We start from the raw sequence: 26,695 nt of genomic DNA on the forward strand, positions 1-26,695 counted from the left end.
CCCCTTGGAGATCTTTCCAAAAGTGGGATCTGCAGGCATGTGCACATAAACGCAGAAACAAATCCCTACATATATACCCACACATGCAAATGTATATGGGCTGTGTGTGTGTATATATGTCCAGTGTCCAGTTATACATGCCTTTCCTCTAAAAAAAAGGTGAGTCTCAGATTTTCAGAGGCTAAACTCTTGAGAAAAAGGAGGGGCGCCTGAATGGCTTAGTCGGTAAAGCGTCGAACTCTTGACTTTGGCTTCAGGTCATGATCTCATGGTTCGTGGGATCCAGTCCCACGTTGGGCTCCATGCTGACAGTGCAGAGCCTGTTTGGAATTCTCTCTGAGCTGAATTCAAGAGACAGACTCTTAACCACCTGAGCCACCCAGGCACCCCGCATTTGTGTTTATTGAATTGGCACCAAGTAATCCTATTTTAATTGTTATAAGCAACAGAGAAAAAGTAAGTTTCATATATATATATGAAGTTTCATATATATATATCATTCATTCCTGTCAAATAAAACCCAAAAAAACATAGTATCCTCTAAGAGCAAGTGTTCTACATGGTTCAAATAAAGAAAAATGATGGGAGAATCAAATCCTCATACCACATCTAATTTTATGAGTGGGCCAGACTGAAAACTGTATCTTAGCTATCAGTATTTGGTCAAATGCTTCCAGCTGTGATCTAAGAGCTGGTTTTAGACCACATCTCTCACTGAGAATGATGGTAAATTAGATTAAAAAAAAAAAAACCAAAAACCTTTGAAGGTATCAGAAAGCAACCAAGGCATCTAGGACTCAAAGGGCTAAGAATAGGAAAGGAAGAAAATATGAGATCAGAGTGACATTCTCCATCATTCCCCCCTGAGACATTTGCTGAAATTATAAGCAAAAAGTGCAGGACCTAGACCCAAGCAGAGAGGCGCATCTTAGGGAGCTTTTAGGAGTCTCAAGGCAGAACACAACGTGGAGTTCAGGGCTAACAAGAGAGCCAGGATTGGAAGGGCTCAGATTTCAGAGAAAAGAGAATTATTGAAAAGTGAGTTAATATTCCACCCCCTTTTCCCACCAAGGCATTTGCTGGTTCCTTAGCCATGCACCGTGCAGGTAAGGTATCAAAAGCCTGAGCAGAAAGAAGGAGATAATAGGCTGACAAGTGAAATGGTCTCATCAGGCTTAGGGAGTCAAAAAACAGAAGCCAAGGCCCAGCAAGAAGTGGGAACTCCGAAAAACACCTCCAGCAGAGACTCTGGACAGTCTGCAGATGGAAATAAAGATAAAGTGGAAATAACTTGCCTTTAAAAAGTAGCCTCAAAATACTATATACCCTTATTGGATTAGGGTGACCTGCCCCTATTCTTTCTGCCAGGAGAAAGTTAAATGATCTCTGGAGAAGGAAAACATATAGAGCTCCTACAATTACTCGTACACAGTGGTTAGCATTTGAACAAAAAATCTATCAGCTATGAAAATAATTATGATTAATATCCTACATGCTGTTGTTTCCTCCATGTCATTTCATGGTTCGATAAATAGTTCGCTTCTTTTTTCGTGCTGAATAATATTCCATTGTCTGGATGGACCACAGTTTATTTATCCATGCACCTACCAAAGGACATCTTGGTTGCATGTAGGTTTTGGCAATCATTAACAAAGCTGCTGTTAACATCCATGTGCAAGTTCTCGTGTGGGCATAAGTTTTCAACTCCACTGGGTAAAAGGTAAGAGTTTATTTAGTTTTGTAAGAAACCAACAAACTGTCATCCAAAGTGGCTGTACCGTTTTATATTCCCACCAGCAACGATTTAGAATTTCTGTTGTTCTGCTTCCTCACCCTTGCCAGAATTTGGTATTGTCATTGATTTGGATTTTAGCTGTTCTAATAGGTATATAATGGTATCTCATTTCAATTTGCGTTTCCCTAATGACACATAATTTGAGCACGTTTTTATATGCTTACTTTGCCATCTACATATCTTCTTTTTTTTTTTAATGTTTATTTATTTTTGAGAGAGAGCAAAAGCGTGGGAGGTGCAGGGAGAAGGGGGACAGAGGATCCGAAAGCAGGATCCACACTGACAGCAGAGAGCCGATGCGAGGCTCCAACCCATGAACCGTGAGATGATGACCTGAGCCAAAGTTGGATACTCAGCCAACTGAGCCACCCAGGCGCCCCTGTATATCTTCTTTATTGAGGTGTTTGTTCAGGTCTTTTGCCCATTTTTTTATTGGGTTATTCTTTTTCTCTTTGTCGAGTTTAAGATCTCTCTGTATATTTTGGATAACAGTCATTTCTTAGGTATATCTTTTGCAAGTGTTTTCTCCCAGTCTATGGTAATGACAAGTTTAAGGCACGAAAGATTACTAAAAAAGAAAGGGGGGCATTTCATAATCATAAACGGGCCAATCGCTCTCCCTCTCCCAACGTGACAGCCCCAGCAAAAAAAAAGAGTAAGAAGGGGAAGACTGTCTCCTTAACAGACTTTCTGGCCGAAGATGGGGAACTGGTGGAGGAAGCACCTATGTCCCCAGACCAGTCGGCTGGGCTGAGGAGACAGATAACCTGGAAGGAGATATTTCAACCACTCGACACAGTCATGATGACCATATGTATAGGATTTCTCCAATTGACCATTCTATCTGCCCACTGCTCCAAGAGCTGCTCAGGAACCCAATATCAAGCAGGCCCATCTTCCCAAATTGCCACCTGCACTGTTTTTCTAGGGAACTTGCCCTGTGCTGTGACAGAAGACTCCATTAAGGAATTCGCTGGAGGATTCGATATCACTGCTGCTGTACCTTTACCATGTGAACCCAGCAACCCAGAGAGGTTCAGAGATTTGGGTTATGCTAAGTTTGAGAACCTGAGTTTGAATTCCTTGCTCAGTGCCCTGAGCCTCAAATGAAGAGTCTCTGTGTAACAGGAGAATCTGAGGGGATGTCACTGCTCAAACGCAGGCTAAAAACAGGAATGGCCATTTTTGGGGTGGAGACAAAAATCAGGATTCTGACAAAACAGGTACACACTGGAGGGCCCGTCTTGCAACAGACAGCTTTGATGACAATCTGCCTAGAAGAGGTGATGATAGCTTTGGAGACAAATGTCAGGACTGTTATGGTGCAGGCCAGTATTGTGATGGGCATTGGGATGTGGTACCGTCATGGCCCGCACCAGGATGTGGATTGATAAGGGGCTGGCATCACTGTATCACTATGACGACGGAAGCACCGGAGACTATGACGGAAGCTATGATTCCAGGATAGGCAGGACAGAAGAGCATTTGGTAGTTGGCACCATAGGGATGATATCCACTGAGGAAGAAGGGACCGCTATGAAAACAGATATGACAGAGGAGATGATGGGTCATGGGGCTCCAGAGATTATTGCTCTCAGGATGGTTATAAGCATGGTGCCTTTAGGCACACAGGTCCCCCCAACAATCTGAGTCAACGGCCGTGGGGTACTTCCAAGGAGGCTAATTCCTCTGCCAGCAGCGCACAGTCCATTTGAACAGCCTATGGGATGGCAAAGCCTGTCGACATAGGCGCTAGAGAAGTGGAAGAGTGGCTACAGAAGGGGCAGGAGAGAGAAGGAACAGAGGAATGTCAGCTGGATGAAGCAAAACTAGAATGTCAGCCTTGGGAGAGATTCCAAGATGGCAAGGTGAAGAAACTCAAGAAGGGAAACGGTTGTTGAAGACAGGAAGTGAGTCATCATGGACTGGGAACTTAGCCCCATTTGGCAGACATGCGCAAAGAACAGAGCATGAGAAGTCTCTAGAAAACAATCAAGAGGAAGACTGTCACTCTCCAACTTCGAAACCTCCCAAACCTGAACAGCCTCTGGAAGCAGAATGTTCGAGTGCAGTGAAGTTCTAGCCCTCCTGCTCCATCTCAGAGCTCAGACGCCGCAGCAGTCCCCTACTGGGGGGGGGGGGGGAGGGGGTTCCTGCTCAACCATCTGAGAAAAGACCACCATGGAAAGATGAACTTGAAGTACATGAGGTGAATGTCCCGAAAGGTCAAAGTGGGAACTCCAGCTGTGGTTCAGGAGATGAGGGAAGAAAGACCACTGGAAGGAGTCACATAGGAAAGACGGCAAAATGGATCAAGTTCCCCGATCTGCACCTGAGCCAAAGAAACTTGAAGAAAATCTGGCCTCCAAGTTCAGTTCTGCTGTCTCTGTTGTCTCTGTTGCTGCTGTCTCTGTTGATGGTGGAGATGAGAATGAGGGAGAAGATTACACGGAATAGACCTCTACATTCTGTGCTTCCTCCTACCCTTTCTCCACCCTGGGACATTCAAGAACAAATCAAGCCTCTACCTAGAAAAGATAAAATAAAACTCACCATTTCCTGGGGAGAAAAGAAGGGGAATCAACTTACCAGGATGATTTAATATTCTGGGACTGGGGGATTTTCTGGGAGTTGGGACTTCCTGTTTTAACATAGAAAGTCTTGGGGTGCCTGGGTGACTTTGTTGGTTAAGCATCTGACTCTTGATCTTGGCTCAGATCATGATCTCACGATTCATGAGATCGAGCCCCGCATTGGGCTCTGTGCTGACAGTGTGGAGCCTGCTTGGGATTCTCTCTTTCACCCTCTCTCTCTGCCCCTCCCCTACTTGCCTCCTCCCTCCCTCCCTCCCTCTCTCTCTCTCTCTCAAAACAAACAAACATTAAAAAAAAAAAATAAGGGGCACCTGGGTGGCTCAGTCAGTTAAGCGTTGACTTCGGCTCACGTCATGATCTCATGGTTCGTGGGTTTGAGCCCCACATCGGGCTCCATGCTGATGGCTGAGAGCCTGGAGCCTGCTTCAGATTCTGTGTCTCCCTCTCTCTCTGCCCCTTTCCTGCTCACGTTCTGTCTGTCTGTCTATCTCTCTCTCTCTTAAAAATAAATAAACATTACAATTTTTTAAAAAATAATAAAATAAAATAAAATAAAATAAAATAAAATAAAATAAAATAAAATAGAAAGTCCTGTGCAAACTGGGATATGTTGGTCACCTTTTATGGTGGCAAAAGACCAGGGAGCCTGGGTTCCAAGCTAAGCAAAGGCTTCCCTGCAGTCTCTGGTTTCCTCTGTCTTCCATCCTTACATCAATACAGCCTCAACTCCGCTCACCCTGCCTAGTAACCCAGCTTACAGCTCTGGTGCCTGCCTGCCCCTCCCTTCAATGGCCACACGGCGGGTACATCTACTGTCCTGGCAGCTGGACTCTATCTGTCTCTCAAGGGTTTTGTATTCAAAAGAGGGAGAAGGTACAACCTTCTCCTGCTTAAAAAAAAAAAAAAAAGGAAAGAAATATATGTATATATTTCTACGCCTCTATTTCTGTATCTCTATATCTCTGGAAGAAGAAAACTGGTCACAGTTTTTGTTTCTGGGAAAACAAACAGGGTGGCCAAGGCACAAGGGTAAGAGATTAGGAGGGAGGCTTTTCCCTTTTTTAGTAGCTTTATTGAGATATAATTCACATTCACCTATTCACCTATTTTAAGTGGACAATTCAGTATTTTCTAATTTTTGACAGATCTGTGCAACCAGGAAGGAGACTTTTTAAAAATATATTTATTTTGAGAGAGAGAGAGAGATAGAGAGGGAGAGGGACAGAGAATGAGTGGGGGAGGGGCAGAGGGAGAGAGAGAGAGAAAGAGAGAGAGAGAATCTTAAGCAGGCTCCACACCTAGGGCGGAGCCTGACACGGGGCTTTGATGCTTCCGGGATACGTGCAATGAAAAGTCACATGGGGCGCAAGCCACACCCCAAACAGCAAGACCCCTCAGTGTTTTCATTGGTTGGGTAACTTTTGTTGCCAACCATCAGAGAACGGAGGGGAGCTCCTCCTATGACTGGGATCCAGTCTTCCCCCTCTTGCATCTCCAGGGACCTGCTTCTTTGCAGAGCACTGATTTCAGCACAGCACTAGGTCAGAATTTTCAGGTGCTTGTCACCAAGCATGGCTTCCTGAGATAGCACCGTGTACAAGGGGGTGATCATACATTCGGTCTCACAACTCCCTCCAACACGGCACAAGTTAGAACATCATCAAAACAGTGTTTATGTTTATCTGAAGTGTTCTTTCTAAATTCACTCTGATTTGCAACAGTGAATCTATGTTACCTGTGCATTTTTTAAGTTAAAAATAAGTTAAAATTAAAGGCCTCCTACGGGAAGCCTTCCTGACTCCTCCCTCATTTCCTCATGATAGTTTTGGTTCCTTTAGTTTCCATAAAATCCACCTCTAGCTCACCTCTAGCACAGAGCTTATTCGAAGGCATTTTAATCACCTGTTTAATTACCTAGGTCCCCTTTAGACTGTGATTTCCTTAGGGCAGGTGCTGTGCCTTTCATAACTGGGTCTCTAGGGTCTTGCATGGAGCCTGGTGCACTGAGCCCTTCATCTTTCCACCTCCCCTAAAGTGTCCTGCTTTTCACACCCAGCTCTGTCAACAACTAACCTTACCACACACGATTCTCAAAGAACCCAAAGAAGACTTCTTCTCTTCAACCGGCTGGCATATCTTACTAAGCCCTGAGTACCCAACTGTATGCAATAATATGAGAAAGTGAGGATTCCGGAGGGACTTGAACACACCCATCTTAGGAATGCTAGAAATTAAGGCAAGTCCCAGGCATGTTATTTAGGTGGGAACCATATTCATTCATACGTTCATACCTCTGGAATGAAAGTTAAAGGAAGGGAAGAGGGTGGTGAGTTAGGGGCTGGAACTAGATCTTGAGACAAGATAAAAATTGGAGGGAGGAAGGGCAGGGAAGGCACAAATCTCTGCTTTGGAAAACAAATTGTTGGAGGGACAGAGCATCATACAAACACTGAACTTACACAAATTCCATTAGGTATACTTGGAAGAAAGGAAGGGAGGAAAAGGGAAAGAAGAAAAGGGGGAAAGGGTGGAAAAAAAGATACAAGAGGAATAAATATTTAAATGATACAAGCTTTCATAATTTTTTTAACATACCCGAGATCCCATACAACATTTCACACAGTTGTCTCTAAAGAGCTTGAGAAGGAAGACGTGACATCTATTTTCCAGTAGTGTGTAAGGATTCAGCTTTGACCACTTGGATTATTAGAAAAGGTTTTTTTTTTTTTTTTTAAGTTTATTTATTTTGAGAGAGACAGAGCGCGAGTGGGGGAGGGGCAGAGAGGGAGAGAGAGAATCCCAAGCAGGTTCCATTTGCGCAGTCAGCACACAGAGCCCGATGTGGGGCGCTAATCCATGAAACCGTGAGATCACGGGTTGAGCCGAAATCAAGAGTCGGTCACTTAACCGACTGAGCCACCCAGGCAGCCTGGGGATTATTAGGGGAGCTTTAAAAAACAAAACAAAACAAAACAAAACAAAACAAAACAAAACAAAACACAAATGCCTGCATCCCACCCGCAAAAATCTGATGTAATTAATTGGCCAGAGGTGCAGCCTGGGCTTCAGACTGGTTAAGAACTCCCAAGTAATTTTCTTTTCCAATTTTAAAAATTGTGGTAAAATGCACAGAACATAAAATTTAACATCTTAACCATTTTTAAGGCTATGGTTCAGTGGGGTTTAAATATACTCATAGCGTTAGGCAACCATCACCACCATCCATCTCCAAAACTCTTTTCATCTGTAAAACTAAAACTCTATACCCATGGAACAATAACTCGCACCCCTCACCTCAGCCCCAGGAAATCATCATTCTACTTTCTGTCTATATGATTTTGGCTATTCAAGTACCTCATAGATGTGGAATCATACAGTACTTGTCTTTTGCGTCTGGCTTAGTTCAACTAGCATGATATCGTCAAGGTTCGTCCATGTTGTTAGCATGTGTCAGAATTCCCTTCCTTTTTTAAAAATTTTTTTAAAAAAATGTTTGTTTATTTTTGAGACAGTGAGCAGGGGAGGGGCAGAGAGAGAGGGAGACACAGAATCCGAAGCAGGCTCCAGGCTCCGAGCTGTCCGCACAGAGTCCAACACGGGGCTCGAACTCACGTGCCACGAGATCATGACCTGAGCTGAAGTCGGACGCTTAACTGAGCCACCCAGGCACCCTGGAATCCCCTTCCTCTTTAAGGCTGAATAATACTCCATTGTATGTATATAACACATTTTGCTCATCCATTTCACATTGTAACTATTGTGAATAATGCTTCTCTGAACATGGGTGCACAGATATCTCTTTGAGACCCTGCTTTCAGTTCTTTTGTGTATATACCCAGAAGTGGAATTGTGGATCATATGGTCATTCTATTTCAAGTGTTGGAGGAACCTCCGCACTGTTTTCCATAACGGCTGCACCAATTTACGTTTCCACTAACAGTGCATAAGGGTTCTAATTTCTCCCCATGCTTGTCAACACCTGTTATTTTCTGGGTTTTTGGTAGTGGTCATACTAATGGTTGTGGGGTGGTGTCCTCTTGTAGTTTTGGTTTGCATTTCCCTAACGATAGTGATTTTAAGCGTCTTAAGATGTGCTTAATGGGCATTCATATACCGTTTTATGAAAAATATCTATTCAAGTCCTTTCCTTGTTTTTGAGTCAGGTTGTTCAATTTTTTGGCTGTTAAATCTTAGAAGGCCTCTGTATATTCTGGATATTAATCCAGATCCCTTATCAGATACATGATTTACACATATTTTCTCCCATTCTGTGGGTTGCCTTTTTATTCTGTTGAATAAATCATCAAATGGGGGCACCTGGGTGGCTCAGTCAGTTGAGCATCTGACTTCAGCTTAGGTCATGATCTCACAGTTCATGAGTTCGAGCTCCACGTCGGGCTCTGTGCTGACAGCTCCGAGCCTGGAGGCTGCTTCGGATTCTGTGTCTCCCTTTCTCTCTGCCTCTCCTCCCCTGCTTGTGCTCTGTCTCTCTCTCAAAAACAAATAAACATTAAAAAAATTTTAGGGTGTCTGGGTGGCTCAGTCAGTTAAGCATCCTACTTTGGCTTAGGTCATGATCTCACAGTTCCTGGGTCCGAGCCCCGCGTCAGGCTTTGTGCTGACAGCTCAGAGCCTGGAGCCTGCTTTGGATTCTGTGTCTCCCTCTCTCTCTGCCCTTCCCCCGCTCTCTCTCTCTCTCTCTCTCTCTCTTTCGCTCAAAAATAAACATTAAAAAAATTGTTTTTAACTGGAAAAGGTGGGGGGAGGGTGTGAATCAAGCATTTCAGTACACACTATACCACTGAGTAATCAAACATGATGAAGGAGCTTCTCTTTATAGAAGTATTCTACTAATGAAGAAGTAAGGATAGAATTAGAATTCTGCCGTTTTGTACCTCTGATGAATTAATGGGTGTAGACCCTAGAGCCAGGCAGTGGCATCACAATAGATAGACAACCATATGTGATATACCACCGGCCAAAAGTATATGGTACTACTTATGAAGTCATCTTGCTACCAAAGAAATGTTAAAAACCAATCCTAAATTGCATCAAGCCTATAGATATAAACTACCAGTTCATGGGAAAGACAAGGGACAGAGGAATATTTCAACTAACTCCACGGGGATGCAATAAGCAAAATCTGAACTATGAGAAACAACAAACAAATTACAAGGGGTAAAAAGAGATGGGGGTGATCCTGTAGATTAAAAGAGATTAAGAGGGGCGCCTGGGTGGCTCAGTCAGTTGAGTGTCCAACTCTTGGTTTCGGCTCAGGCTGTGATCTCACCTTTTGTGAGTTTGAGCCCTGCGTTGAAACTCCCCATGAGGCTCCGCGCTCATCATGTGGGGTCTGCTTGGGATTCTCTCTTTCCTTCTCTTTTCTTTCTGCTCCTCCCCTGCTGGCGCATGCGCACATGCTCACTCTCTCTCTCTCTCTCTCAAAATAAATAAACTTAAAAAAATAAAAGAGATTTAAGAGATATCAATCAGTTGCAGTGTGTGCACCTGTGGAGAAAAGAGTTAACACAGCAGGCCTGAGCCTGCTACCCTAAAAACGCCTGCTCGCAAGGATGGCCCTTGGCTGGCATCTGGGAACTTAGATTGGGGTGGGTTCTCACCATTCCCTAATAAGAATGTCTCACTTTGCATAAACTATAAAAACAATGCAATTTGTGCTGAATACCTGCTTTCCTACTGGGAGTCTGGAATTTTGGTACATGCCAAGCAATGGGTGCCCATATATGATCAGCCCTGAGTAAAATCCACAGTCACTGAGTCTCTAGTGAGTTTCTCTGGCAGACATTTCACATGTGTTGTCCTAATTCGATGCTGGAGGAATGAAGTGCATCGTGTGTGGCTCCTTTGGGAAAGGACTTTTGGAAGCTTCCTTCTAATTTCCTCTGGAATTCATTCTGCACGCCTTTTCCCTTTGCTGATGTTGCTTGTGTCCTTTCTTTGTAATAAATTATAGCTATGAGCATGACCATATGCTGAGTCCCGTGAGTCCTCCTAATGAATCACCGAACCTAGGAGTGGTCTTGGGGACTCTAGACATAGTACCTTATTTGGAGGCTGATAAAACATACAAAAACAGGGGCGCCTGGGTGGCGCAGTCGGTTAAGCGTCCGACTTCAGCCAGGTCACGATCTCGCGGTCCGTGAGTTCGAGCCCCGCGTCAGGCTCTGGGCTGATGGCTCAGAGCCTGGAGCCTGTTTCCGATTCTGTGTCTCCCTCTCTCTCTGCCCCTCCCCTGCTCATGCTCTGTCTCTCTCTGTCCCAAAAATAAATAAACGTTGAAAAAAAAATTAAAAAAAATACAAAAACAAACAAATAAACAAACTAACAAACAGTGGGGGGGTGCAGAGGATGGGAAATGAGAAATGAGGAAAATCTGAACTCAATATAATGACACTGAAGAGTTAATTTTTAGATAATGTAATAGTATCATAGTTCTGTTTAAGAGATACGTATGTTAAAATATTTGTGGGTCAAACGATATGAAGTCTGAGATTTGCTTCAAAATAATCTGGAGGGAAGGGTTGGAAGTAGGTAAGCGTATAGATGGAAAAAGATTGGCCATGAGTTTAAGGGTCTTGAAGCTGGAAGTATGTCTATGGCATTTCATTGTGCTATTTTGTCTACCTTTGTATATGTTTGAAATTTTATGCAATAAGAAGTTTAAAAGATATATATCTTGGGGATCTTTTAATTTCAGCTCAAAGACAGCTTCCTTGTTTGCTTGTTTTTTTTCACTGCTGCAGAATATCTCCTTATATAGGGTGGTCTCAGTTCTATGTGATTTGCCTTGCCACTGTCTTTAGGACCTGACCCTCAGGTCACACGCAAGAAGGATGTTGGATATTGGATAGCTCACGGAATTAAAGGAAAGGCTGAATGAACAACCAAGTCTCTGAAAGTACAGGAACTGTGGCAGTTTTGGGGGGACTCGAGAAAGGAGATCCCCATGGACAGGCTCTTAGAGATAAGTCATCAGGAGAGAGCACCTCAGTCATTTTTTTCTGTGGAGTCACACTGTCAAAGTTCACCTTCCTTGGAGAGAGGGATCTTTGACCGAGCTTGGATTATGAGTCCCTTCTCAGCTGGAGAAGGGCAGGGCCCCTTGGTCAGCAAGCCCCTCAAGCATTCAGTGGGTGGGAGAGGGGTGCGTTCCTACAGGGAAATCAGAGTTCCTCTATCAGCGGATGGTGGGGATGGATGCTGGCTGAACAAAACAACAAACGTCTGATACTGAGGAGAGGAAGAACTCTGGGTGGGGCCTTCGCATGGCCAACTAGGGAGCTGGAGTTACCAGAAGATTGGGTAGGCGGTAACAGGTCAATCTCTTGGGCTATAACCCAGACCCTTGATTTTCTTTTCATTGGCGTAGCCTGAGAAACAAGGGCTGCACTAGAGAGGTAGGGGACCAATGACTTTTAAACAGGTTTTAAACACCCTGGACATTAAAAAATATAGTTCAGGGGCACCTGGGTGGCTCACTGGGTTGAGCATCGGATTCCGGCTCAGGTCATAATCTTGCAGTTTGAGAGTCTGAACCCTGCCTCAGGCTCCACGCTGACTGTGTGGAGCCTGCTTGGGCTCCTGCTCTCTTCCTCTCTCTGCCCCTCCCCCACTTTCTCTCTCTCTCTCTCTCTCTCTCTCTCAAAATAAATAAATAAATGTAAAAAATATATAGTTCAAATGAACCAAAGAGAAGAAACAACACAAAAGATTCCTGAGCAGGAGGACTCGCTGTATCTCAAGGCAAGAGTTCTGCTATGTGCTGTTGACAGAGAAGTTTCCATTTGTCAGTCCAGTCAGCCAGCCTTGTGTTTAGTTCCTTCCCAATTCACCTGTACCACCTTCTCCCACAGATCCCACTGCTTGAGAGTCTCGTATTGCCCGCTGAGGGTTGTCTTCACTGGGGACGCTGAATTGTGAAAGCAGAGAATAGTAACACTCCTGATCACAAAACCAGAGCATATAAATAAACCCAGGAGAGTGGATTTAGGGAAAGTTAAAGAAGTTGTTAAACAGTGGAGTGATTTATCCAGGAAGCTGTGGAATTCCCTTCCTGAGATGTCTGTAAATACACAATAAAATACATTTGTAGCTAAATACCAATTTAAAGATGGCTTTTCTGGGTGCTTCCGGTCCTAAGATTTTATTCTCTCGAGAGCCAAAATGTAAAAATAGAAAATATAATGTGTCTTGGGGCGCCTGGGTGGCTCAGTCGGTTAAGCGTCCGACTTCGGCTCAGGTCAGGTCACGATCTCGCAGTTCGTGGGTTCGAGCCCCGCGTCGGGCTCTGTGCTGATAGCTCGGAGCCTGGAGCCTGCTTTGGATTCTGTGTCTTCTCCTCTCTCTGTTCCTCCCCTGCTCACGCTCTGTTTCTCTCTCTCTCTCTCAAAAATAAAGATTAAAAACAAAAATTAGGAAAAAAAGAAAATACGGTGTGTCTTTCTATTATCATTTTGGTGCCTCTTTGGGCACATTGCATAATTGCTGGCTTCCACGTTCTGAAGCTTGGTTGCTGAGATTTGGAGAACGAGCAGCTGTTATCTCTGCTCACCAGTTTTCAGAAAGATCTACATAACCTTTGGCACAGTGGTTACGAGAGGCCCAGGAGGTAGCGTTATTAAATTCTAACCTTGCTTCACTCACAGTGGCACTGAGTCTCTCTGGCAAGTTCCTGACTTCTTTCTTAGTAAGCTCCACTACTTTCTCCTCTTCCTCCCTGCCTTTTTGCTTCCTATCACTTGTACATTTATTTTGATCAATCCAAGGCACTAATGGTATTAGGGACATTATTTAATTCTTGGTTATCTTTTGAATGTGCACCGCCGGGAAAATAAACACTTACCCTCCCTGCCTCTATTCTATTGGTTATAGAATAATTCCCATTAATTTTCTCTCAAATGAGTGTAGTCGGGGGGCACCTGGGGGCTCAGTCGGTTGAGCGTCCGACTTTGGCTCAGGTCATGATCTCGTGGTTCATGGGTTCGAGCCCCGCGTCAGGCTTTGCGCTGACAGCACAGAGCCTGCTTGTGATTCTCCGTCTCCCTCTCTCTCTGCCCCTCCCCCCCCTTCAAAAATAAATAAACATAAAAAAAAATTGAAGCGAGTGCAGTTGGCTGGTGAAAAGAGTTTGAATCAGTGCTGATCCAGCACTAGAAAAATAATTCAGCGTTCACACTCTTGATCATGAGTCAGTCAGTGCCATTTTCCTGGGTGGAATAGAAATAGCACCGGTAGCTGGAAAATGAAGAAGGCAAGAGGCAATCCTGACTGGCTGGTGACTGGGTGGTGCTGTCCGGTCTCCTGCTGCCCCCACCGGCGTGGGGGCCCTCTGGCTGACTGCCATCCCACAGCACCTGTGCCCGAGCAGGCACATGATAGGATCTCGGTAAATATCAGCTAAATGACAAGTGAATAAGTGAACGGTTGAACGAGCAGTGTTTGCCTGGACTTGTTCTCTGGCTGGGACCGTAGGGCTCTCCGCCCTCCTCTGAGTGCCGAGTCTGGACGACTTGGAGGGAAGGGAGCTGCTGGGTAAAGGCCAGTGCCAGCCCATGCCTCACCCTTCCTCCACCAGCCGCGTTCCGCTGTCCGCCCGCTAAGTCTGCCCCTCTGCTCTGTCCTTGGGACACAGGCTTCCTCTCCCGCGGCTGCACTTGGAGGTGAGAAGATGTTTCCATACTTTGCGCTTGCCGGCCCTCCACAGCTCCCTTATTTCTCTTTGAAAGCAGCTTCCTGGCAGGGCCTGAATTCGAGAAGCAGGTAGTGTGTGCTGATGATAAGCTCTTCCTGTTGGCTTGGTAATTGTGTTTCCAGTGGGGTGACAATCACCTGACCTCGGAGCCCAGCCCCCCAGTTTCACTCAGAGCGGCCAAGAGTGGCTCTGATCTGTATCTGCTTTTCTGAAACCCCAAAGGCAGAAGCGGCTGTGGCCTGGCTGCTAGTGGGTGGGGCCTGGAGGAGCCGTGCCTTTATTTACCAGTTTGTTCTGGGAGAACGGGCAGGACCTGGAAAAGCCAGACTGTGAGGTGGAGGAGTGGCCCTTCGGCCACCTCACTGATGACCCTCTCCCTCATTGCTAAATTAGGGGGCAAAAGTGCTGTTTAAATTTATTTTTTTTTTTAACGTTTATTCAGTTTTGAGAGAGAGCGTGAACAGGGGGAACGGCAGAGAGAGAGGGAGACACAGAATCCAAAGCAGAAATCGGGCTCTGGGCTGTCAGCACAGAGCCTGACACAGGGCTTGAACTCACAAACCGTGAGATCATGACCTGAGCTGAAGCTGGACCCTTAACCAACTGAGCCACCCAGACGCCCCAAAAGTGTTGTTTAATGGAAGAATCTTGATCTTGGTTCTGAAAAGAAGGTAGACAGAGAGGCATTTAAAAACATTTTTTAAATGTTTATTTTTGAGAGAGAGCGAGACAGACAGACAGACAGACAGACAGAAGGTGAGCAGGGGAGGAGCAGAGAGAGAGGGAGACATAGAATCCAAAGCAGGCTCCGGGCTCCAAGCTGTCAGCACAGAGCCTGACGTGGGGTTCGAACTCTCAAACCGTGAGATCATGACCTGAGCTGAAGTCAGAGACTGAACGGACTGAGCCACCCAGGAGCTCCAAGGCAGTTTTTATATATAGCTCTGGTCTCCCACATTCCTCAGAATTGTTTTTTTTTTTTTTTAACTTTAAAGGCCAAGTACACCATGAACTTGAATGTGCAATAGGTAGCCGTAAACTGCTGAGCTCAGCGGGGAGGAGAAGAGACAACCCCCAACTAAGGGTTCTTGGAGGATGGCAGAGAGAGAATGTTCTCTCTGAAAGGAAACTCTTGAACTGTAGTACTGTAACAGGTCATCAATGTATCTACTTAACTCCCGGCCAGCCTAACCACATGGTACCACCATTCTGCACAGGCATTTGAGTCTATTTCTCAGCTTATGGAAATACCAGAGACTCGTTTTGTTTTGTTTTGTTTTGTTTTGTTTTGCTTTGCTTTGCTTTGCTGTGTGGCTAAAGGAGGAAACTCTAATTGGTCCTCTGCATAACCAAAGCCTATAAATAACCAAAATCATACAGAAAGGAAACTTTCAGAAAAGCCCTTTCAATATAAACCCTGGCTGCTATGACTGGTTCTTAGTTCGGATTCAGTTTCTCAGAGGTGTAAGGGCCTCAAAGAACTTAGTAGCTCCTCACTTTTCTTATTTAAATCCAGAAGGCCCTTTGTGCACACGCTAGGAAGAGACCTGTGGACATAGGCCTTTATTGTCATAACAACACAACAAAGCCTCTTCAGTGAATGAAAGATGGGCTGGGACTTGATGGGTTCAGGAAGGGGGAGTTTGGCTGAAGAAGCCCATCACTGTACAGAAAGTGTGGGGAACATGCCTAGAGAGGAGGGGGCCAGACTGCAAAGAAAAGAGCCTTCCACATCAGACGAAGGGATTTGTTCTGCAAACAAAAGAAGCCGAAAGGTGGGGAGTAATAGGAAAAGCGTGTTTAAAAAAATTTTTTTTAACGTTTTATTTATTTTTGAGACAGAGAGAGACAGAGCATGAACAGGGGAGGGTCAGCGGGAGGGAGACACAGAATCTGAAACAGGCTCCAGGCTCTGCGCCGTCAGCACAGAGCCCGACGCGGGGCTCAAACTCACGGACCGCGAGATCATTACCTGAGCTGAAGTCGGCTGCTTAACCGACTGAGCCACCCAGGCGCCCCAGGAAAAGCATGTTTAAATTTTTGTGGGGTCGGAAGTGCCTGGGTGGCTCGGTCAGTTAAGGGATGGACTTTGGCTCAGGTCATGATCTTGAAGGTCGTGAGTTCCAGCCCCATGATGGGCTCTGTGCTGACAGCTCAGAGCCTGGAGCCTGCTTTGGATTCTGTGTCTCCCTCTCTCTCTGCCCTGCTTGTGCTAATGCTTATTTATTTTTGAGAGAGAGAGAGAGAGGAAGAGAGAGAGAGAGAGAGCATGCACGTGAGTAGGGAAGAGGCAGAGGGAGAGGGAGACACAGAATCTGAAGCAGGCTCCAGGCTCTGAGATGTCAGCACGGAGCAGACGTGGGGCTGGAACCCACGAGCCACCATGACCTGAGCCGAAGTTGGATGCTTAACCGACTGAGCCAACCAGACACCCCAAGCACATTTGTTTTAAAGTCTCTGAGAAGTCACAAGAAACTGACTTGACTCTGCTTAACCCGGGAGGAGATTGTATTGCTGAGAACCTGATTCCATTTTTCTAGACAATCTCACGACAATGAATTTGTAAGTAGCTTCTTCGTACCAGAATACTATCAATCAATTTAGCACCAGGCAAACCCCACTAGCAAGTGACCTCAAAGTAAAGCCCCACTGATGGTAATGTTACAACGCTCAACACTCAGTGCTTCTAACACAGTCTTGCACAAAAATTCCTGGGCTGCTCACAGGTATAGTCCCCATGCTCCCTAGGCTTGGCCAGTCTGCAGTTCTGGTTAAGTTTCTTTCCTCTATAGTTTGAAGAACGAAGGGGCCGCCTTGCTCAGACCCACACCCTGCTCACGTGGTCCTGTTTTGTGGGCTGCCGCTGCTCCCCGCTGCTCACTCACTGCCTGCCAGCATTCATGGAGGCCTTCTACACGTCTCTCCATCAGGTTTGTCTCCTCTCTGGCCAGCAAGGAAACTCATTTCAGAGGGGTTGCTCCTCAAAGAGCTGCGGGGCCCCTGTGCCGTGGTTTTCCCTTTGATGTTACACTTCTCCTTTTCTCAAAGCCCAAAACCCGCTAGCTCACTGGATGTGTGTCATGGGGAAAACTGGACCCGGTGGGTAAGTCACCTCCTGGATTAGCCAGGGTTCTCCAGAGAAACAAAACCAATAGGAAGTGAGCATATGCGTGTGTGTGTGTGTGTGTGTGTGTGTGTGTGTGTCTGTGTGTGTAGAGACGGAGAGTAAGAAAGAGACTTATTTTAAGGAACTGGCTCATGTGATGGCAGGGACTGGCCAGTCTGAAAATTTTAAGGCAGGCTGGCAGGCTGGAGACTCAGGGAAGAGTTGATGTTCTGGTCGCAAGACAGTTTAGAGGCAGAATTCCTTCTTCCTTGGGAGACCTCGGCCTTTTCTGTTAAGGCCTTCAACTGATTGGATGAGGCCCACCCATGTTATGAAGGATAATCTACTTTACTCAAAGTCTATTGCTTTAGATATTAATCTCATCTAAAATATACCTCACCATGACATCTTGGCTGGCGTTTGATGAAAAACTGAGTACAATGGTGTAGCCAAGTTGACACATGAAATTAACCATTACACCCAGGTGTGCTGTGGAGTTAGGCTCACTCTGCCAGTCTCCGGGGTCACTTGCAATGCCTTTCCTCTCAAGCTGCTTGTCCCTCTGTGCAGTCTGGGTCCCTGGGGCCGGGCCCTGACTAAACACTTAACTCACGTACAGTCACATTAGTGTGTAATGTGGACAGAGCCCTTCTCTTAAACGTATCAAACCAGCTTTAGTTTACATGGCATTCTATAGTTTTGTCTTTAAAGTCCCCTTGCCAAAGAGTTTCTCCATCCTTCAGATACTAAAAGCTTTAAGTACAATTATTTAAATTTTTTTTTAATGTTTATTTATTTTTGAGACAGAGACAGAGCATGAACGGGGGAGGGTCAGAGAGAGAAGGAGACACAGAATCCGAAACAGGCTCCAGGCTCTGAGCTGTCAGCACAGAGCCCGATGCGGGGCTCGAACTCACTGACCGCGAGATCATGACCTGAGCCGAAGTCAGACGCTTAACCGACTGAGCCACCCAGGCGCCCCTTAAGTACAATTATTTAAACACCGAACAGAATGACAGCATGGAAATGGAGAGTTGCTGGCTACCAGACAACAGAGGGAAGGCGACTATGCCATTCAATACCTTGATGGTCAAAGGACTAGATTTGGAGCCAGGGAAGAGATTTGCGGATGTTGATGTGTGGTGGGGAAAGATGGGTTGCACACAGTCAGGGAACTTATGTCATGCTCTATGGGTCCAGATGAAGGCAGAGAATATTTGCAGCCATAGTGATTTGGTTACGCCTACCTAGACCCAGCCTCAGATTCATTAAGACTTACTTGTCTTTGTTTTTGCGATTTTATGGTTTCATCTACTAAATAGCTTCTAAATTTCACTCTTCTCTCTTCCCGTTCTGAAATCTTACCCTTGCCTTTTTTTTTTTTTTTTTTTCATCTTTCCTTTTTAGAGATGTCAATACTAGGACTCTTTTGGAAGCTAGGCTTCTGTGCCCAGTGGTACCTGGTGACTAGCCATGCAAATAGACTTTGAAACTTTGTGTTCATTTTACACAATAAACTAGCTCAAGGGTCATAGCATTGAGAAATGTTAACTTTTCTAATACTAACAGTGTATAAGAGGGGTCTAGGTGGGTGGGGCCACTTAAGTCTTGTCAAAAATGAAAAACTGTATCTAATCCAAGATGGCCTCATTACGGACTGTGGAAGCCATGGCAATGGGAATGCCAGAAGGTGGAAGGAGAATGCATATACACTTTGGGAAATGAACAACGCTGCTGTTCATGCCTGTGGCTAATTTTTCAGCCTTTGTAGGTGGGATATATCCAGCTCTGAATGAAAAAGCATATGTACCTAAAGCTGGAAAATATTTTTGGCATATAGCCTAGATAAGACCCTCTATTCATATACATATCCTATAACATATAACACCGCATATCCTTGAATGCCATTATGTTTACATTTTTTTGTTATCATATGGGTCCATCTTGGAACTAAACCAAGGATTTATCTGCTATAGAATACCGTGGACCACACTAGGCCCCAAGATGTGGAGCCTGAGAGTATCATCATAATGAACATTGCTCTAATCCAAAAGTATAATTGTGTGTACAATGCATATGCTTAGGAATATGACTGGTCTGAAAGCATTCGTATCCATGATGAAACAGGATGTCATCTATATCCAATTCATTTCTGTGACCACTTAATGAACATGTGTAACATGGTGGCCATTGTGTCAAGTATCTAAGAAGGAGACTTTAAGAAAAGGGTGTAGAGGAACCTGGGTGGCTCAGTCAGTTAAGCATCTGACTCATGATTTCCACTCAGGTCATGATCTCACAGTTTGAGAGATCGAGCCCAGCACGGTTCGCGAGATCGAGGGATTCTCTCTCCCTTTCTCTTTGCCCCTCCACTGCTTGCATTCTCTAAATAAATAAATAAATAAATAAATAAATAAATAAATAAATAAATAAAATTAAAGAAAAGGGTGTAGTCCAACCTGCAACTCCCTTGTCTTAGAATATAATCCTCATGGTAATTTGGAAACGTTAGTATTTAGCACCATCCTGATTTTCATGGTCTCTCCAACTAAAGAGCAAGTCCTTGAAATAGTATCATAGGTCTGTGATCGCTTGAGACCCTTAGCAGGGTAAGAGAGTGGGAATTAGCATGTCATCTCAGTGAGGCCAGTACAAATGCTCAGCACTGGCCAAAGCACAAAGCACAAAACGAATGTTTCTCTTTTGGGGGGTTGGTAGTTTTCTAACTTTACTGTATATTTGATTTTTAAAATCCTAATGCTCAGACTATACCCTAGATCAACACAATCTGAATCTCTGGGAGTGGGAAGGAGGCATCAGTAATTTAAAAATCTCCCCCAGCGATTCCAATGTATGGCCAAGTTTGAGAACCAGTGTCTGGCCAGCACTGCTCAAACTTTAACATTCATACAAACCACCTGGGGATTTTGTTAAAGTGCAGCTTGTAATTAAGTATGAATAAGGCTTGAGATTCTGCATTTCTAAAAGCTCCCAGGTGATGCGGATGCTATTGGTCCATAACTCACTGGATTAACGAGGTACCAGAAACTCTGAGGAGGATACCAAGACTTCCACTGGGGGTAGAGTCAAGATGAAGTGAGACCAGGTATAGTGGATGCTGTGGATTGTGTCCCTCCGTGTCTGTTCCAGCCTCTTCTAATGTGCCTTCCTGCACTATAGAGGCAAGAAACTAAAAAACTTCATTTCCCATTGCATCTAGGGCTCTGAATCTGATTCCCATCCCACGAGTTGTAAACACTCAGGTGATATTTGAATTCAGGACTGAGGATGGTGGCAGAATACGAGGTCCCCATTTTTCTGTGTGGATTGTAGCGAAAGTTCTAGAGCTGGATGGATTGGGGCGGCACCTCCCAGTGCAGCAGAGCTCCTGGTAGACTATGTCCTCAGTATGGGCTTGGGGATTGTTCCTGAAGGCTCAGCCTTCTAGATTCTGTGTCTTCAAGCCTTCCCACGATGCCATAAGTTTAAGGACACGGAACTCTCTTATATGTGAAGAAAAGAACCCATGTTTTGTTTTATTTAGGTTTGTTTTTTACTAGCCAAAGCCAAAGTCCTTTGAACTGGCATCCAACCTCCAAGAACTACTAGAATTATTAAATGCTTATTTGGAGGACTTTGAAAGAATGCCTTTCTGGAAGGGTGGGGGGACTCAGAGCTGACACTGAAGGAGGAGTTGAGGGGTTAAGAGAGGGAGACTCCCTTATTTTCCCAGGATCCCAACTGAATGGGAGTTTCCCGAGTCTGGGGTGAGGTTGTACCTGGGGGCCAAGCTGCCTTCTCTTTTGTAGCATGTCGCATCCCAACCTTAGGGACCAAGGAATCACTGTAAGGTGTCTGACAACCCACAAAGGCCTTTTATTTATTTATTGGGGGGGGGAGGGGCAGAAAGAGAGGGAGAGGGAGAGAGTCCTAAGCAGGCTCTGCACAGTCAGTTCGCGGGGCCCAATGCAGGGCTCCAACTCACGAACCGTGAGATCATGACCAGAGCTGAAATCAAGAGTCAGATGCTTAACCCACTGAGCCACCCAGGCGCCCCTACAGTAGATTTTTAATTATGAGTTTTGTTCAGTCAACAAATACTAGAAAAACAGCTGCTAGCTAGTAGAGGTCTACAAGATGTTTTCTCACATAAGTTAAACAAAACAAAACAAAAAAAAGGGCGCTCATACTCAGAGATTGGGTATCCCTGCCCGGTCCTTCTTGAAGTAGAGATTGGATGTTCCCGCTGTGATACAGGTATAAGAAGAGTTTGTTCATAGCTGGGCAAGCAAGGGAAACCTCACAGCCCCTCTGCCCTCACTTCGCGTGGAGATTCTGGGTCTGCTGTTCAGTTTGGGGGCTCTGGGTTTTGTTTTTATTAAGAAGCCTCCATTCTCGGGGCGCCTGGGTGGCGCAGTCGGTTAAGCGTCTGACTTCAGCCAGGTCACGATCTCGCGGTCCGTGAGTTCGAGCCCCGCGTCGGGCTCTGGGCTGATGGCTCAGAGCCTGGAGCCTGTTTCCGATTCTGTGTCTCCCTCTCTCTCTGCCCCTCCCCCGTTCATGCTCTGTCTCTCTCTGTCCCAAAAATAAATAAACGTTGAAAAAAAAAATTTTTTTTTTAAAAAGAAGCCTCCATTCTCCCTCTGATTCAAGGTCACAGGGGGAGAGAAGTCCCACTTGGAAGCAGTCTGTGGTAGCAGCGTGAAAAAAGCCAGAAAATTCCGGACCCGTCGTACAAGTATTCACTCATTCAACAGTTCTTGACTCTCAATTATGTGCCAGGAAAAATACTCGACTCTGAGGGTGTTTGCTACCAGCCCCGTCCTCAGGAAGCTCCCAGCTGAGTGAGGGAGACATGCAAATACGTGGGTGACCAAATGCAATGGTAAAAGTGACAGGATGGGGTGTTTTCAGTCAGGACCATGCTGAAAGTGATGGTGGCCCATCAATACAGAGAGTCAGTCATCTACCCTTCATTTTATACAGACTGCACCTCAGACTTTACCAAAGAGTCAGCAAGGGGAAGCTCATCTTTGTAGACATCTGTCTGTCCCCTCAGAGCCTACCCCCCTAAGGCTGGAGGACAGAACAACACTGGCTGACCATGCCTTGTGATTGGCTCAGACGAGGTTTGGGCCCCCCACCCCCACCCCCATGCTCACCTACCCTCCCCCACTGCTGCCCTTCCCAGGTGGCCCCGTTCTCAGGCACGGTCACTAGCACAGCTCTGAGTCATTACCACGGGACGTCTGTCTCTGCTCCCACCCTGGTCCTGCCAGATCAAACACACTGGCCACGGAGGCAATTCGCCGAGGAGCCCTGAGCCCTGTTTGCCTTGACCACTTGTCACACTCGCCGCCCCGTATCCGTGATTGATTTACGGGCCGTGTCCCAGGCCACAAGCCGGACTCCACGCTGGCGCCTGGGTTCCTCTGCCCCACTGTCCCTCTTTGTTTCCAGCATCGCCCACCCAGGTGACAGCCTTTCCGGCCCAGGAGGTCTGCCTTTGTGCGATCCTCCTCGCTTGTTTTAAGCCCTCATTTCGTGGCTGCTTTAACCACGCTGGACCAAATGCTCTTCACAACAGAATGCAGAGCTGTGTGTCTCCCGTGCTCCTTGGCCCCGGAGGGGAAGGAGGTGGGGCATTGCCGAAGACTGACTGCTTGTAGTTGAGTGTTTTCATTAGCACCCCCTGACCCGCCTCTGTCTGCCCCGAGTTTCATTCCCGAATCACGGTCCGTCTGCCTAGGCCCAGTCCAAAGGTGAAATGGGGTTTCCAGAAACCTATAGGCAGCATGACCACTTGGGGAACCTGCTACGGTTCGCTCGCTCTCTTACAGCTCTTGCCTTTGCTCCCCAGATTCTCAGCGCTGCCCTGCGGCTGGGGGGTGCCCCGTAGGCTCCGCTGCTCTCTGGAACCTGACCCCTCCAATGGCACATTGGGGCTGAGTATCTGCCGTGATGGGGAAGGCTGGTCTTGTGTGCCCACCCCCGTTCATTTCAAGGGCTATGGCGGTTGCATCCTGAGATTTTACAAGAAACTTCCATTGGTTTTCTGCTCGGCTCCTGCGTCACACGGGGCAGAAGGGGAAAACTGGTGGGATCCGGCAGCGAGTGTGCATGTCAGGGCTGAGAACGCTACAAGTGTTCATTGCTTTCGTGTTTCTCTCGTTTTTCCGCCACAGCTCCTCACTGTCTCGTCTCTCTCATCAGGGTGAAGTAGTGTGGACATGTTCCACATGCTTGGCATCTATCTCTGGGGGCACCCTCCTGGGGCCGCACCGCAGACTCTTGGTGAGGTCGCAGGCTGGGCGACTCAGCTGCTTCTTAGCTACAAAGTAGGGAGTGGGAAACCAGGGTGAGATTCTGGTGGAGGAGATGTCCTTGGTGGCGGTTCTCTTTCCTTGGACCATGCTCTGTGCTTCACATGGCAGTGGGCAGGGGGTGGGGGTGGGGGGTGGGGGTGGTTCTTCCCTGTCCAACACGGTGAGTTTAATCCAAACTGAATGGTTTCTCCACTTCTGCTCCAGCTCCCTCACCGTCCAGTCTTCCCACAGCAGCCAGGGAGATCTTTTTACAATGCAAACTGGGTCATGTCCTCCCCCCGCGTTAAGACTCTCCCATGGTTTCACTTTATCAACGACAAAATCCAAACTCCTTCCCAAGACCCATGAGTCCATGCCTGCACTGGCCCCTGCCTGCCCTGACAAACTCACCTCTTTTCCCACTTCCCTTTTCACTCTGCTCCAGCCGCACTGAGAGGATTTTGCTTTCACCAACACTTGTGTCAGGGTCTCGGCACATTGTCTGTAACGCTTTCCCCCAGAACTTTCGATAGCTGCCTCCTTGGCTTCATTTGGGGCTCAGCTCAAATGCCACGTCCTCAGAGTGACCTTCTTCTGGCCCGACTGCATTCTCCTGGGCTTTGCTGTCTCCGATTTTCGTGTGGACGCTGCCCCAGGATTCAAAGTGTAGCTTAGGTCTACCGACGAGCTAGATGTGGTGCCGTGGTTGGCAGGCTACCTTGTAGGACTTTACACAGGGGGATTTAATAGAAAAACACCTTGCAGTAAGCATGCACACACAACCTAAAAGCAAATGTGCTGTATAGCATGATCATTTAACATGGCTCTGGTCCCCAGCCCTTCACTGGTATCTGTCATATGAGCCTGGATAAATATTTGCTATATTGTTAAATCAAGTTTAATTGAGTACATTATTGGACAACATTCAAAGCCCCAGGGCCAGAAAATCTGCGGAAGTTGGGCTGTTCCAGAAATTCTTCACAGCAGGAAACAGAAAGACTTCATAATCTAAATATAGCTGGTTACCATCGCCTCCAGTGACTAAATTGACCCTTCAAGAGAGAGGATGGTCTGCCACCTGGTGGTCCCTTTTAGCATCGCTCCCCCGTAAACCACCATGAATTCCTGCGTTAGCTCAATGTATCATAGAAGGTTAAGAGCAGAGAGAGTCCCTATGTTACGACTATACTTCTAACCACTAAAATAGAAAAACCTGACAAAGAATTAAAAAATTTTAATTTCTGTATAGTGGACACACAATGTTACATGAGTTTCAGGTGCACAACATACTGACTCAATTTCTCTGTACATTATGCTATGCTCACCCTGAGTGTAGCTATTGTACAACTTTATGACAGTATCATTGACTATATTCCCTATGCTGTGCCTTTTAGCCTCGTGACTGATTCATTCCATAATTAGAAGCCTGTGTCACCCACTCCCCTTCACCCATTTGCCCATCTCTTTACCCCCCCCCCCAAATATCTTTAAATGATTTGTGAATTCTTTTATATGAGGTATCTCATAACAGGGTAAGGAAAGAAGGGACACAAAAGTCTATGGAATATATATGTTAACTAGAAATTCCACATAGATTGCCTCTCTTCACCACAACCTCGTGGTATAGTCTTGTATCTGTTTTACAGATCGTGAAATGGATACTCAGGGACTTTAAGACATTTCTCTGAGATTAAACAAGAAAATGAAGGGCACAGCACAATTCTTTACAGCTCCAAAGATGAAGTCAGGCTTTAATATTGCATCTTCCCGCTCATTTAACAGATCACCTGCTAAAAAATTAACTTCATTGCTGTGTAGTTTACATATAATCTAATTGTATGTTTTAACGTTTTATGTTGAAACATTTACACATATAATATAGGAACAGGAAGTTGCAAATTTTGGAATTTGGAAAATTCCAAAACTGGAAAATTGATATCGGTACAGTGTTTGTGTGTGCTATTTTAGCATATGTGTAAATTCATGTAACCACTACTGCACTCAAGAGACCGACTGTTCCAGCACCACAAAGACCCCCTTTATAGTCACACTGTTTTGTGCTAGTCTCAGCCTGTCGACAGCGATGCTATTGGCTAGAAATGCCCGTATCCCCCGTACTGTGAGCCCCCGCAGACATTTCCCCTTTTGGAGCCGATGATGTGGCTGGACTGGCCCTTGTGGTTTTTATTATGATCATTGGACACACCTCATCAACAATCACTAGGGAACTTTGAAAAAAACAAGGTTTGTTACTCCCAAGTCCTGGAGGGTACCCTGCTTGTCCGGGGCCACACAGTGAGGTTGTGGGTAGAGAGAAACAGCATGGACTTGGGGCTCTGCCTCTATTGGGGTCAAGGGTGGCGTGCCTGGGGTCTCAGGTTCACCCTTTGGGGGAATGAAGACGTGGAAAGGGAAAGCAGGGTCACTCAGATGGTCAGTTATCTGGGTCAACCAGGGCTTTTTAAAAGGGGGACTTCATGGGTGGGGCAGTTTGGCTCTTTATCTAGTGGTGTAGTTGGCAATGTGTTTATTGGAGATGGACGTCTCTGAAGTGGAAAAGCTTAATGGCAGGCACTTACATTACAGTAAAAAAAAGGTGTTAGGCATCGACACCACACATCCTCACACCTCTCTTGCCCACCATTCCTAAAGCCCGTCACCATTAACCTGTTCTGTAATGTCCTTTGACAATGTTATTTAATTGGAACCAGGCAGTATGTGACCTTTTGAGATTGGCTTTTCTTCACTCAGTATAAAGCTCTGAGGTCCATCCATGTTGTTGTGTGTGTCAATAGTTTGTTCTTTTGTAGTGATGAGTCTAGTGCCATGGAATGGATGTACCACACTTTGTTTCACCACCCACCCACTGAAGGACATTTTAGTTGCTTCCAGTTTTTCTTATTAGACATAAAACTTTTGTTGGGTGCCTGGGTGGCTCAGTAGGTTAAGCGTCTGACTTTGGCTCAGGTCATGATCTCATGGTTCGTGAGTTCGAGCCCTGCATTGGGATCTCTGCTGTCAGCATAGAGCCTGCTTTGGATCCTCTGTCTCCCTTTCTCTCTGCTCCTACCCTGCTCATTCTCTCTCCCCTCCCGCCCCCTACCCCCCACACATACAAATAAACATTAGAAAAAAGAGAATGCTTTTGTGAATGTTCATGCCTAGGTTTTTGTGTGTGGACAC

The 26,695-nt window shown here is 45.9% G+C and overlaps 1 pseudogene; it reads left to right on the plus strand.

Annotated features, from left to right (window-relative positions):
• Positions 1-2,205: 2,205 nt before the first annotated feature.
• On the plus strand, positions 2,206-4,487 carry LOC122467009 (annotated as a pseudogene).
• Positions 4,488-26,695: the final 22,208 nt, after the last annotated feature.

The sequence above is a fragment of the Prionailurus bengalensis genome, chromosome A3, assembly GCF_016509475.1.
Source record: "Prionailurus bengalensis isolate Pbe53 chromosome A3, Fcat_Pben_1.1_paternal_pri, whole genome shotgun sequence".
Classification (NCBI taxonomy): domain Eukaryota; kingdom Metazoa; phylum Chordata; class Mammalia; order Carnivora; family Felidae; genus Prionailurus; species Prionailurus bengalensis.